General features: G+C 41.2%; 1 protein-coding gene across 29 annotated transcripts in view; it reads left to right on the top strand.

Moving 5' to 3' along the window:
* Positions 1-15,456, top strand: part of RBM47 (RNA binding motif protein 47) — a 169,707-nt gene that overhangs the window by 89,849 nt on the left and 64,402 nt on the right. For 3 of the 29 annotated variants that reach the window (XM_060417001.1, XM_027970946.2, XM_042251337.1), the window contains exon 1: positions 796-860. The exons of the other annotated variants lie outside the window; for them this stretch is intronic. The gene's annotated coding sequence lies outside the window, so the exon portion shown is untranslated. Of the gene's footprint in view, positions 1-795; positions 861-15,456 lie in introns of those variants that run through there. 29 annotated transcript variants of the gene reach the window in all.

Here is a 15,456-nt window from a genome sequence, read left to right as displayed (position 1 = left end):
TTCTGTTTTCTCATTTCTCAGCTCCAAGAACAGGTAAGTGCGAGCTGCCCGTAGGAGCTCCGGACTTCATCGACGTTCATGTGTGCTGTGGATGATCCGTGGGTGCTCTCTCTTTATCTTGTTAACCCTGGTGGTACCAAGAGGCACCTGACTTTTGGGTATGCTAATAATTCAGTGCCAGCCAGTTTCTGTTATCCTCCAGTTGTAATTGTTAACCTGAATGGAATGCAAAACTTCTGGTTTGGAGCAGAGTTGGTTTTTAACTGTGAATTACTTGAAGGGTATGGAAAATGGGAAGTACGTTTAATTTTTTGTGGAAGATGGTTTCTGTAAAGCTTTTTTTTTGGCGTCCGCTTTGCTCTGAAAACTAGAAATACATGGTACATGTTTAGATGTGGCAGTCTCTACAGATTCACTCGTGACCTCTACCCTCTATTAACTCTTGCCTTTGACACTTTTTCATTTTAACAAGCCAAGACTTGCTTGGGGATTAGAACAATGAGCTTATCATAATGAGGCTTTAAAAAAACACACACACACACACAAAACTCCGAGTTTGTATCTGCTAGCCCACCCTACGCCTTGGAAGTTTGGGATTTTCTTTTCCCCCTTAAGGGGAAGTGTGGAAATAGAGCCCGCCTGTTCATTTGCATTACTGCACATCACATCACACGATATCTTTTCGACCATTATATTGTGTTCTCTCAATGGTGTTTGCTCTGAGGGTGGGACACAAGGCTGTTTAGTGTCTCGTGAAACATTTACCAAAAGCACTGAGCCAGGGTTTTGAAGGGCATTCCGTTGCCAGAGTGTAGGAGGAGAGAGCCAGCAGGGGAAAGGGAGCTCCAGGTGTGCGGCAGGTACTCGTTTCATACTTTAGTTTTTATACATGTTTAAAATGTTAGATTACATACGTGTTCCTTCTGCTGAAGGGGCAGGAATGGTGAGGAAAGGGGCCAAAGGATTGCTTTGCAAACTGTATTTTTCTGTGGATCGGAGTCCCTGGATAATTGTAATCTTCAGTTTCGGTTGAATGTTGTTTTCGGTTTTAGTCCAGGGACGTGTATGTCACAGAGAAGGAGGTAAAATCTACCTGCGCAGGAGGTTTCCCCATGGCCTGGATCAGAACTTAGCATTTGCTTTAGCAAAGAATTCGGAACCAGCTGCAGTGTTCCTAGGAGGCAACGTGTAGCCTTGTGATTTGCGTTTCATTATACCCCGTGACTCACTCCCTGAAAAGCTTTTGCTAAATGGTGGCTTGGGTTTTGTGAAAATACTCTTAAGCTTTCTCTCTTATCCTCTCCTTGCCCGGATGAAAAGTCAGCTTGAAAGACTCTTCCTATCCTTAAATTTTTGTTTTTAGAACACAGTTGCTAGGAATAACTTTATATCCTGGTCGAAACGAATGACTCAATGCTTCTTGGGAATGCTAAGTATTCTACCTTTTTTTTTTTTTCCCTTTGTAGAAAACATGAGAGTCTATGATAAAATTAGAGGCATAATCAAATGTTTACGTTTGATCCAGTGTTATAATGATACCCTGGTCACAGATACTTGGAGCTGTGTTATTAGTGGTTAAAACTCAAACAGTAGGTAGGAAAATCTAGAAAAAGGGTAACTCCAGAAGGTGACTGTAATGGCCAGTTCCTGGGAAAAGAAGTTGCTGGATGGTATTTGCAATGTAACAAGCATGTGGAATCTTTAGTCTGTTTTTATTTTATGGCAGGAAACCTAATCATAAAGACGGTACTGAAGTTAAGATTAAACTGCAAGCGTGTTGTTGTTCAGTTGCTCAGTCATGTCCAGCTCTTTGTGACCCATGGACTGTAGCACTGATTATGAAGGAACATTATTAGCGTACTCTTTTCACCGGTGACGCTAGCAGTCAGAAGCTGAGAGTCTTTCTTCTGACAAGTTCCCAGTCATTGCAAAATGGTTGAAATAAATGATGGTTTCAAAATTAGAGGAAACTTCCTTCATGGGAAAAGTTCACTGTGGCTTTGTGTATTTAGGCAAATAGGACTAAATCTACAATTTCGAAGGGCCGAAGACATCAGTTCATCCGAGGGGTAGCAGATTTGATTGTTTTTATATGCGTATCAGAAAACTGAATTTTACGTTGAGTCATTTCACTACGCCGATCACTGTAAGTTTATGTAACTTGCCACAAGTGTATTACCTTTTTCTTATCTCTCTTTTAAAATTTTGAAACAGAGGTAGGAATACTGCTGTTTACTTCTCTGTCTCATAGACTCACCTTGATTGCTTAAGGGTCTGACAAACTTTTGACCTTCAATGTTATTAATACTGCAAAAATCCAAAATAGATCCTGACCAGTGAAGAAACTCATGCATTAATTCTACTGTCTCTCGGGTAGATGGATAGAGTTTTATGTCTGAAATTTCATCAGAGGAACAGGAAGACTAGAAAGAAGTATAAAAATAAATCATTTCCAGATATTTGCCATTCCCTGTTTCCCATTATTTCACTGGGAAAATCCTACCCAGTGCAGTTCCTTTGTTTGCTTATTTAAATCAGAAGTCCCAAAGGTCTGTATGGAATTGTAAGAAACTCAGATCAACAAAGTCTGCATTTCCATCTCTTGTTAGGAGTTCTTGCAGTTATTGGGCAGTTTGTTAATGGATCCACTCAGATGTCAAATTAAACTCTGGATATATTGGCCCCTGTCTCTGGCATTTGAAACTTTGCTGCTATTCCATGGGATATGTTAATAGTACCAGGCTGGCTTTATCAGCCATGTGTGTGTTAGTTGCTCAGTTGTGTCTGACTCTTTGCAAACCCACAGAATGTAGCCTGCCAGGCTCCTCTGTCCATGGGATTCTCCAGGCAAGAATACTGGAGTGGATTAGCCATTCCCTTCACCAGAGGATCTTCCTGACCCAGGGATCGAACCCCAGTCTCCTGCATTGCAGGCAGATTCTTTACCATTTGAGCTACAGGGAAATCCTTATCAGGCATATATTTGGGTAAAGTCTCTCCGCAAAGATTTTGTCATCTGCTCCTTCTCTCCTTTAGAGAGCAAGCTCTTGGTTTGTAATATATCATGAAGGTGAAATCTCTAGGGACAGTAATTGGCCCCCAAATTAGGTGGCAGTTTGCAACATGCAGGAATGCCCAAGAAGTCAGGGTTGTTTTGGCTTGCTTGGACAGCGCTGTCATGAGAAGGTGTGGGTGAGTAACGCCCACCTTTCCAGATTTTTGGGTGACTGTGCCAGGAAAGTCACAGTCATGGGAACCTGGGATCAGGACTGTCAGGCAGACTAGGGGAGTCAGCGTAAAGACGTGGGCTGTTTGGGGCTGGCTTTGTTTTGGTAAAAACTGAACTTGTATAGGTTAGTCGAGCAATGATTAAAAATCCTTCACTTGGGGCTTCCGTGGCAGTTCAGTGGTTAAGACTTCTGCTGAATGGGACACAGGTTTGATCCCTGATCGCAGAACTAAGATCCCATGTGCCCACAGTGGGGCCAAAAAAAAGAAGGGAAAAAAAATCCTTGTCTAGTAACACAGGGTCTTAAGTAAGGCAAAAAATAGTCCTCACAGCATTCAAAAAATTCAAGCCAGTAAGTCCATCAGGGCCTCACTCTACCTACTCGCTTTTGGTTTAGAATTCCTGTTTTCTTAATGCGCAATGAATCAAAACTCTTCTTTGTTGGCTAATGATCAATCATCCATTCATTCAACAAATGCTTACTAAGATCTCATTCTAGGCTAGGTTCTTACCTCTCAGTTCTTAAATGTCACTTCTTCAAGGTGACCTTCCCAAACCCCCTAAATTAGGTCCTGTCCTCCTGTCCCTTTAAGATAGTCATCACACTGGTTTTATGCTTGCCTCCTCTGCCCAAGAATAAGTCCCCCTTACATCATGAATTGTGACTGTCTTATTCACCACTCTATGTTCAGTGCTTAGCACATATTAGGCATGCTAAAAACAGGTACCAAATAAGTGAATGAATAAAAGCAGAGGATAAGGACCAGGATGGTTAGAGGCAGGCACGGAACAATGAAAAATTGCCCCTGATAACAGGGAAAGGGCAAAAATTACTGTTACCCAGTTTGGAAGCAATGACCCCTGAAGCCCTCCTTTCATTTCAGCCCAGCTCAACCATGTAAACTTCTAAAGATAGCCTTGGTTCACCAAGAAAAATGGGCTCAGTAACATTTGTTTAAGATGACACTGAGGACCACAAATCATTTCATAAAGATTTTCTTCCAAGAAAGTAATAGTTTTCTAACTTAAGTGGGTATATTCAATTAAGGGAGAAACTTCAATGTGATGAGCTTAAGTCAAATAAGTGCTTTGAAAAATATTATTTTAAATCTCATTTATTGAAGTATAACATAAAGGCAGTCAAATGAACAACTCTGAAGTATACAGCTTGAGTTTTTACATATAGCTGTGTAACCACCAGTCTTAGTTCAAAGTCTGGGACATTTTCAGTGTCTCAGAAAGCTCCCTGTGCTTCTCCTCCCAGGCAGCCACCCACCCTGCTCCAGGTAACCATTATGCTGACTTCCATCACCACACATTGTCTGTTCTTTAGAATAATTTTTATTTATCTATTTACGGCTGTGCTGGTCTTTGTTGCTGCGAGGGCTTTTTCTAGTCACGGCGAGTGTGGACCTACTCTCTAGTTATGCACAGGCTTCTCATCGCTGTGGCCTCTCGTTTTGCGGAGCACCGCCTCAATAGCTGTGGTGCGTGGGCTTAGTTGCCCCATGACATGTGGGATCTTCTGGGATAAGGGATCAAACCCATGTCTCCTTTGGCAGGCAGATTCTTTCTTTCCCACTGAGCCACCAGGGAAGCCCCTACATTAGCTGTTCTTGAACTTCATAAAAGTGGAATCATATATCCGTGCTCTTCTGTGTCTGGCTTCTTTCACTCAACGTTGATTTGTGTAGCTGTAATGTATTCCTTCACTGATGCATAGTATTTCTTTGTAACAATACACCGCAGTTTAATAAATTTGGCATGGGGTGATTAAAAACATGACTCTATGAGCTGAAAATTATTCCATGTGTGCCAGCCCTTTAAAGTTGCATGATCTCATAAAAGGTGGGTTGGAAATGTTATCATTTGAAAAGGCGGAAAAAGAAAAGTCCTTCTGGGTGTGGATTTATTAAGTACTCTGCATGGGCTGTTCATTTAACTGAAACCATTACCCTAGGAGGTAACAGCCATCGTTTGCAGAAGAGGAAAGTGAGCCTGAGAAAAGTTTCCTAACTGCACAATCGATCTTAACACCCAAGTTGTTGGTTACAGCAGCGAGCAGTGCTATCCTGGCAATGAGCATGCTAGGTGGCTTTTGAGGCTGTGCTATCTCGTTAACAAAGACTCAGCATTTATACAGTAGCACAGACCTATTTCTGGTCAGAAAGCTGGCAATTGACCTGACTTTTCTTAATTCAATTTCTCTATCTTTCCCTTCAGTGTTTTTCTTGTTTTGAAAAGAAGTCTCCCTTCTATATTTTTCATTCTGACTTTTGTTTATGAATAAATTTTTATGGCTTATGATTTTTTTCAGATGCATATCTGAATCTAAAATCTATTCAGCAAACTATTGAGGTTTTTTTTTTCTCTTTCTTTAAAAATAAAGATCAGTTATTTTCTTTCTTTTTTTCTAAATTTTGGCCATGCCACACCCAAGCCACAGTAGTGAAAGCACTGAATCCTAACCACTAGTTCAGTTCAACCACTCAGTCATGTCCGACTCTTTGCGACCCCAATGGACTGCAGCATGCCAGGCTTCCCTGTCGATCACCAACTTCCGGAGTTTACTCAAACTCGTGTCCATTGACCACCAGACCACCAGGGAATTCCATAAGATCAGGTTTCAATACCTGTGCATAAAGAAATGTTCAATCACTGTAAGCAAGGTAGATGAATTTCAAGTCAGAATTGCCAAGAAATTTCCTGGGAGGCAAAAGTCACATCTTTCATTGTGGGGTTTGAAGTGCTTTAAATTCTAACTCCCAGAAGGTCTATATGTCAAAGTCTCTGACTCAACTGATCATGTTGGAAATGAACAAAATTTCTAAATTTCCTCTTCCTTAGTACCTTTCCTGATTTTCACCCTACAAGTATACACATTCACAATCCCATTCTTCAAAAGTTACCAGAAACTTGCTCAGAATGCCCTTTGGTCAGAATAAGAAAAGGGAGAATATACCTTTTAGATTCTTTTCGAGTTGGGAATGAAAGAGATTATGTTTTTAATTTTGCATTAATATTGGAAGGTATATCAGTGTGATCAGGTCACCATTTCAGTGAGGCCACAGCTAAGCAGTCCTGTATGCCCAGTGACAGACAGGAGAATACCCTGAGTGTCACAGTCCAACGTTTTGAGTCACTTCTAGAAAAAGCAAGAAATGCCCAGATTCTTTGCTTCAAAGGCATCATTATTTTCACGGTAGAAAGCCCCTTCCATATGGAATGTTTGAACATCAAAGATTTGATATGATTCTTTTTAATTTTATGGACAATCACAGGACCAATATCTTGTGTTTTACACTTAAGAAAATACTTTCCGAAATAATTTTATACTTACCTTTTAAAAAAAAATTTCCGAGATGTAACATCTACACGTTTTGTATATGAGGAAGCTGAAATAGAGAATGTCACACACCTAGTTAGTGAAAGAGGAGACATTCAGATTTTCTGCTTCCATGGTGCCAGCTCTTCCCACTGCCCAGATGGCTACCCAAGCAGTGTTTGGTGAATTGCATAAGCCATTAAAATCTGCCCTCTTTCAAGACATTCTTTGGTCTGTGATGACTGCTCAAGTCACACCATTTAATTGTACACGTACTATGTGCCAGGCATTGCTCTGGCTGCTATATGTATATCATCCCCAGTTCTTGAAATTGCAGGCTAGGAATCATTAACCTCTTTTGCAAATGGGAAACTGAATCACTAAGCTCAAGAACCTTGAATAAAGCCACATTTTTGGTAAATGCTGAAATCTGCCTTCACACTCAGATTAGTTTGACCCCAAAGTTCATTCAGTTTCCTCATGCCATCCTGACTCTCATCAGAAAAAAAATGTCTTTCATCTTCTCAATTACAAGTGAGGCAAGTGCAGGAGCCCTAAAACTGTTGACAAGTCTTAACTCATCTCAATATACCTTTCTGACAAGCAGGCATTTTCTTTAGAACTAAACAAAGACAGGTACTGGGTTAGATTCAATTTTTAAAAAGATTGTTTTGTTTTGTTTTTTAACTCTTGGAGCTGTAAGAAAACTAGATTAGGTTGCCATGCAATCAAGTTTTGTGTGCAGAGTATCCTCGCTTCATCAGTGAAATTGGGAGACCCCTGATGGGGAAGCTGGAAGAAACGTTAGTTCTTGGGAATGGAGATTGGTCCACGTGATTCTCAAGATCTTGCTAATTCTCAAGATTATTGTGTACTAAACAACAATTCCATGATGGAAAATTGGAAAGAAGTGTTCAAAGCCACAGCTTATTTCTCTCCATCAAAGTTATTGTTTACCTTCACCAAAGAACCAAGTCTTGCAATAGAAGCATGTGGTTTCCAGCACCTAAGACAACTATAATGTGGCTGCAGGTAGAATGGTCTCAAAGACAATGAATCAGACAGAAAGATACCTCAGATGCCAGTTGGGAACAAAAAAACACCGTCCTGAGGTTAACCTCCTGCTGATGTTATCCTTCGTGATAAAATAAGAGCCAGCCAGCTTCCCTAGTGGCTCAGATGGTAAAGAATCCACCTGCAGTGCGGGAGTCTTGGGTTCCATCCCTGAATTGAGAAGAGCCCCTGGAGGAGATCATGGCAACCCACTCCAGTATTCTTGCCTGGAGAGTCCCCATGGACAGAGGGCTGACAGGCTACAGTCTGTGGGGTCGCAAAGAGTCGGACACATCTGAAGGACTAAGCACAGCCAGTTGCCTAATGCCCTCCTTTTCCCAGTGCACTGGCTTTCTCTGTGTGGCAGTTTTACTTTTTCAGCAAATTTACCAACCATTAGCAGTTACTGTTAGGATTAATTGAGGTAACATGAAGTCTATAAAAGTATCTGGCACATCACGGGGGATCTTAGTTTGCCTTCCTCTCAAACAGGATTCCCTGGAAGGAAGTTGGCACACATGAATGGAATTGGACTCTTACTTAGTAGTGAATTCAATGGGTTGAACATTGTCACGTGTAACATTTTTCCCCCTTAAGGATTGTGAAACCTCACCATTTAAATTTGCCGTTGTTGAAGTAAGCTTGATCTCTGTGTCAATCACAAATGCAAACTTTGAGTAGAAATGAAACAAAGGCTTTTTATTCTACTCTAATTAAATGGCTTCTTATAAGAAAGCTGTAAGATATGCCTACTCTTTCATTTTTTAATAAAGAATATTAGAGTAGTTCATAGGCACAGAGCCTGCTGTTGTTTGAATAGATATGTCAGGGAAAGTAAGATCATATAATGAAGGTGTTAATAAACACATGGGCATCTGCACACATTGAAAATGATTGAATATAATCCCATTCATAATATGATCCCTGGGTGGGAAAAATCTCCTAGAGAAGGAAATGGAAACCGTATTCTTGTATTACGGTATTTTTGCCTGGAAAATCCCATGGACAGAGGAGCCTGGTGGGCTACAGTCCATGGGGTCACAAAGAGTTGGACACGACTGAACATCTGAGCATGGAGAGCTTTATGATGAGGGCTTTATTTGCTACACAGAAGAATAGATGTTTTCATTGGAATTTTAAAATGATATATTTTATAGAAAATGTCAGGTTCTGCGGGAGTGAGGTGGTATAGAAAGAACACTGACCCAGAATCATGGAATTGATTTATTCCTGGGCCTTTTTCCATTTAGTCTGTGACTTCGAGAAGCTTCTCCATGCTCCTGCTATCTCATCTGTGATGCTGTCACACACTGTATGCTTCCCAGGAGCATTCTGCTGTTTGTGTGCAGTGAAAAGCGTTGTTTTGCTTTTAATTCTAGGAAATAGCACTGATTTGGATATATTATACTGTTATTCTGTAGGAAAATATCAGAGGATCCTGGTTTATGAAGTTTAGTCTAACTCTTCTTCATCTTTGCCATAATAAAAATTAAGGACTCTTCTTATTCTGAAAAATAAAAAGACAGCAAATGACCTTTTTCATTTTCGTAATTTGCCTTCAGAAGTTAACAGTCCTTTGCCTTTCCTAAGCTCTTCTTTAGTAAAGAACCTGCCATTTACAGATATTTCACAAGTGGACTATTTCCGGGTCACATAAAAGTGGTGACCAAAATAAGAAATGTGAGTGGAATGTGAGCAAATTAAGTTAATGATGATAATTTTGAGTGGGGAAGGATTTGCAACACAGAGAAGTAATTCAGTATAATTTATTAATTCATTATTCTATTCATAAGGCCTTATCATGGAAGGCCTTATCTGAGAAGTCAAACAACAGAAAAAGGAACAATAGAGCAGTACTGGTATACCATAAGGAAGAATGTCAGTATCACAAATAACCTGCAAATTAAAACAGTGATGTACCATTTTCCTTCCATGAGAGAATCCAGTTTACTTAGGCATGTCTGGTGGCCACACAAAGACAACATATTTGGTATGACCTCGTAGGAAAACAGTTTGGCAGTATGTATCAGGAACCTTAGAAATGCTTAATCTAGTTATGCTTAATCTTAATCTAGAAATGCTTAATCTAATTCCATGGATGGTACTCTGTTTGGAAAAAATAACCTAGAGGAATAGAGAAGAATAACACTGAAGAATCCAAACTCCCACCCAAATTCCCACTCATGATGGATTTACAATTTTACATTTAATTATCCATATTTCCAACTCATATCCTCTTTCTTCTCTATGGCTTTTAATAAGAAATCATCCATCCCAGACTGTGAGTATGTGTGTGGGGCAGGGGTGGGGTGGTGGGGGGTTTCTGTGTTTTCCATGGTGAACACTGATTTTTTTTGTGTAATCAGAAGCAGCATTCGAAAATCTTGTTTCTAAAAATCACTAAAATTCAAAGTCTGCTATCAGAGCCACAAGTCAAAGATAGGAAACATGGTCCAATGGGAAGAAGGTTTTTGACCTTCCAGTTATACACTGCTGGTAAGACTTTCAAACTCTTGAACCCTCTGAGTCTTCTCGGAATGTTCGGGACTGGTGTTACCTATGCCCACAGCTCTCCTCCACTACTTCCTCCCCTAAAGTCCAGCCTGCAATTCACTTTTCATGAACGATCTGCCTCCATGATCTGGAGGAAGCCTTCTCCTTCCAGTTCCTGCCACCCACTGCTGGCTACCAGCAGCCACCAAACACCTCTGCAGAGCTCACCTCTCTGTAGCCTCCTCCCTCCCTGCCCGGTGCAGACTCATCGTACTTCTGTTACATTTGTTCTTCCCTCTGAGATTTAAGCTCTGATTTCAAGGCTTTGTAGTTCTTATTTCAAAGACAAGGAGTGAAGAAAACCAGGGAAGATATGAAGCATGGGCTTTAGTCACCAGTTCTGTGATGCAACACTGCCCTAGGTCTGTTCAGGCTTACCAAATTCAACTGTTTTCAAGTTCTATATCATTGAACAGTGACTGGTTCACACACAGTCATCAACCTCGCTCCCCGCCTTTTCTTCCCTGCCTTCCCATCAGAGAGATGGGAAAAACATGGGCTTAACCAGGTCATTCATTTCATTTGTCAACAACACTTGGAGCATCCAAATCCACTTCCTCATTCATACTTGACTTCTCCTCAATTCAGACCAGGCTCATTCATCGAATGAAGTGCTGTACTCTTTTCTGAACAATATAACAAGGACCAATCTAAAAAATATTCTGTGGAAAATAACGTCAACATGATTACAATACACCAGGCAATTTGTCCAACTCGACAGACCCACCCAAACGATCAACTTCAAGTTTAGATTATGCTCAGATTAAGACTAGGAGTGTTTCCGTTTTTATTTTACTCGTCATCATAAATGAAACCATTGTCTGATTGCCTATGCACATTTGGACTCCAAATTAAACCTTCAGTCACCTAGACCTCTTGTTTTACAGGGCTGCTATTTTTAAAATTTATTTATGTCTTTTTTGACTGTGCTGGGCCTTCGTTGCTGTGAGGGCTTTTCTCTAGTTGTGGCGAGTGTGGCCTACTCTCTAGTTGCGATTTGCGGGCTTCTCATTATCGTGGCTTCTCTTGTTTCAGAGAACGGGCTCTAGGGCACTGGGGCTTCAGCAGTTGCTGCTTGTGGGCTCCAGAGCCCGGGCTTAGGTGCTCCGCAGTATGTGAGACTTTCCCAGATCAGGGATCGAACCTGTGTTTTCTGTTTGTCTTTCTGTTTTGTAAATAAGTTCATTCGTATCATTTTTGTAGATTCTGTATGTAAGTGATATCACTGGGGCAGCTGTGTAACCCCATCAACAGTGGATGGTGTGTACTGTACCCCTAAACCAGGGAGTGCATGGCCGCAGGGATGCTGGCTTTGGCCCCCAGACTCCAGAGAGGGCTCTGGGCCTGGTCTCAACCATTGCAGAGGTGAATTAGAAGTCCTTCCCCAAGAGTTCTCATGTTTTCTTTTTTAAGTCTAAAAGTAGAATTTAGGGATAAACGAATACTGCCATCTTTTATCAATTTCCCTTTTTTGTAATACTCAAAGTACAGTTCAGTTCAGTCGCTCAGTCGTGTCCAACTCTTTGCGACCCCATGAACCGCAGCACACCAGGCCTCCCTGTCCGTCACCAACTCCTGGAGTCTACCCAAACCCATATCCATTGAGTTGGTGATGCCATCCAACCATCTCATCTTCTGTTGTTCCCTTCTCCTGCCCTCAATCTTTCCTAGCATCAGGGTCTTTTCCAATGAGTCAGCTCTTCACATGAGGTGGCCAAAGTACCCGAGTTTCAGCTTCAACATCAGTCCTTCCAATGAACACCCAGGACTGATCTCCTTTAGGGTGGACTGGTTGGATCTCCTTGAAGTCCAAGGGACTCTCAAGAATCTTCTCCAACACCACAGTTCAAAAGCATCAATCCTTCGGTGCTCAGCTTTCTTTATAGTCCAACTCTCACATCCATACATGACTACTGGAAAACCATAGCCTTGACGAGACAGACCTTTGTTGGCAAAGTAATGTCTCTGCTTTTGAATATGCTATCTAGGTTGGTCATAACTTTCCTTCCAAGGAGTAAGCATCTTTTAATTTCATGGCTGCAATCACCATCTGCAGTGATTTTGGAGCCCCCAAAATATGTATTGCTAGAAGGTTTGCTACTGATATATGGCCCAAATCAATTGTGCACTCACCAAACTAAGCAAAACCAGCTTGCTCAGCAAAGTTGGTTCACATTGCAAATGGACATTAGAGTTTAGAAGGTAGACTGGTAACAGATCTTGACATTTGTCTCTTTCTAGAATGAGTGAATTTTTTTCTTTTTAAATATTGCAGTACACAGGCTCTTTGCTGCAGCTAGTGAGGCTTTCTCTAGTTGTGGCAAAAAGGAGCTACTCACTAGTTTCGGTGAGCTGGCTTCTCATTGCAGTGGCCTTTCTTATTGCTGAGCGCGGACTCTAGATCATATGGGCTTCAGCAGCAGCAGCAGCTGCATGAGGACTTAGTTGCCCTCGGCATGTGCAGTCTTACTTCCCAGACCAGGGATCAAATCTGTGTCCCCTGCATTGGCATGTGGATTATGTCCCTATCTATCTATCATCTGTCTACTTATTTGGATGTGCCAGGTCTTAGTTGTGGCACCCGAGATCTTTAGTTAAGGCATTTGGGATCTTAGTTCCCTGATCAGGGATTCAACCTGGACCCCATGCATTGGCAGGTGTATTCTTAACCACTGGATCACCAGGGACGTCCCAAGAATTAGAGAAATTTTTTAAAACTAATAAGCATTAACAGTTTATAAAATGAAGAAAACTTGTTTTGAGTATATATATATTTCAAATATATATTTCTCTGAGTTTTCACCAGTTTTTAAATACTTATATTTGCATATGTGGTAGAATATTAGAAGAATACCAATTTTCGATTAAAGACATGAAGACAAGGGGCTATCTTTACAGTGGAGAGAGGGCAAGCTTGGATTGGGGTCTCTGTGCTACTTATTTGCTGTGTAATAAATTCCTTTACCACTATATTTCTCCATTTCTTGTGCTGAAATTGGTAATGTACTGTGTACTTTCCAAGGTGATTGCAAATGTTAGAGATGACGTCTGTAATGTGCTGGGTACAAACAGATATGCAGTAAAGACGCTAGAACTGATAGCTTTAATTATCTGCTTGTGCAGAAGCATTGTTACTGGTCGTTTTGGTTATAGCCCAAGCTGCCCAGCATAATCGCAACTGTTGGATAAAGAGTTTGTTTGGATGTCTGTAGAGATGATTGGTTTTGACTTTGGCTACATATTAAAATCATCAAGAAGAACTTTTAAAAATGACCAAGGGCTAGGACCCTCCACAAATTCTAGTTTTATTTTGTTTTTCAATGCTCTCCAGCCAAGGGTGTTCATCCAAGGTTGATGTATAATAGTTTAGACCGAATGATAGTTTAGAAGCCATAGTTTCTGCTGATAGGCCTACTTTGCACTATAAATAAACAGATATATGAGTGAGCCACTGTTTAGTCCACACAAGTGCTGATTTGGTTCAACCCTTGTTGAAAATTCTCTTACAGATTCTCCATAGTTTGCTGTAAGAGTTACTTCCCACTAGGTTTTGTTCTTTATTCTTGTCTGTCCTCTCTGACTTTTTTTCTAAGAGGGAAGCAGAAGAAGATAAAAGGAAACAGAAAATGAGGACGATTGTTTCTGTTCCTTTCCCTTTTTTTTTTTTTTGATAGATAAAAAGTAGATTTGTTGAGAGAGATACACACTCCACAATGTGGGCCATCTTGGAAGGTGAGAGGCCTGTTTCTGTTCCTTTGAGCAATTCCAGTTAACACTGCTCAGGAAAGCAGGCACAGAACTGGAGCTGACAGGCAACGGAGCCTTTAAGAGACTACACATCAGTAGCATTTGAGTGTAATAACTGGAAAAGAATTCTCTCCAGGAATATGAGAATTTTCTATTAGGAGAGAGAAAGAAGCCCTGAGACTTGACCGCTTTTCACAAAGGAAATTCCAGAAGGCACCTTCTTTATTGGAATTCAGTTCAGTTCAGTCACTCAGTTGTGTCCGACTCTTTGCGACCCCATGAACTGCAGCACGTCAGGCCTCCCTATCCATCACCAACTCTCAGAGTTTATCCAAACTCATGTCCATTGAGTCGGTGATGCCATCCAACCATCTCATCCTCTGTCGTCCCCTTCTCCTCCTGCCCTCAATCTTTCCCAGCATCAGAGTCTTTTCCAATGAGTCAACTCTTCGCATGAGGTGGCCAAAGTACTGGAGTTTCAGCTTCAACATCAGTCCTTCCAATGAAAACTCAGGACGGATCTCCTTTAGTAAGGATGGACTGGTTGGATCTCCTTGCATTCCAAGGGACTCTCAACAGTCTTCTCCAACACCACACTTCAAAAGCATCAATTCTTTGGCGCTCAGCTTTCTTCACAGTCCAACTCTCACATCCATACATGACTCCTGGGAAAACCATAGCCTTGACTAGATGGACCTTTGTTGGCAAAGTAATATCTCTGCTTTTAAATATGCTATCTAGGTTGGTCATAACTTTCCTTCCAAGGAGTAAGCGTCTTTTAATTTTGTGGCTGCAATCACCATCTGCAGTGATTTTGGAGCCCCCCAAAATAAAGTCTGACACTGTTTCCACTGTTCTCCCGTCTATTTCCCATGGAGTGATGGGACCAGATGCCATGATCTTCGTTTTCTGCATGTTGAGCTTTAAGCCAACTTTTTCACTCTCCTCTTTCACTTTCATCAAGAGGCCCTTTAGTTCCTCTTCACTTTCTACCATAAGGGTGATATCATCTGCATATCTGAGATTATTGATATTTCTCCCGGCAGTCTTGATTCCAGCTTGTGCTTCTTCCAGCCCAGCGTTTCTCATGATGTACTCTGCATATAAGTTAAATAAGCAGGGTGACAATATACAGCCTTGACATACTCCTTTTCTTGTTTGGAACCAGTCTGTTGTTCCATGTCCAGTTCTAACTGTTGCTTCCTGACCTGCATACAGGTTTCTCAAGAGGCAGGTCAGGTGGTCTAGTATTCCCATCTCTTTCAGAATTTTCCACAATTTATTGTGATCCACACAGTCAAAGGCTTTGGCATAGTCAATAAAGCAGAAACAGATGTTTTTCTGGAACTCTCTTGCTTTTTCGATGGTCCAACGAATGTTGGCAATTTGATCTCTGGTTCCTCTGCCTTTTCTAAATCCAGGTTGAACATCTGGAAGTTCACGGTTCACATATTGCTGAATCCTGGCTTGGAGAATTTTGAGCATTACTTTACTAGCGTGTGAGATGAGTACAGTTGTGCAGTAGTTTGAGCATTCTTTGGCATTGCCT

This window comes from Ovis aries, chromosome 6 (genome assembly GCF_016772045.2).
Source record: "Ovis aries strain OAR_USU_Benz2616 breed Rambouillet chromosome 6, ARS-UI_Ramb_v3.0, whole genome shotgun sequence".
NCBI lineage: Eukaryota > Metazoa > Chordata > Mammalia > Artiodactyla > Bovidae > Ovis > Ovis aries.
Note: the sequence above shows the minus strand (reverse complement) of the source record. Positions and strands in the feature narration are given on the sequence as shown.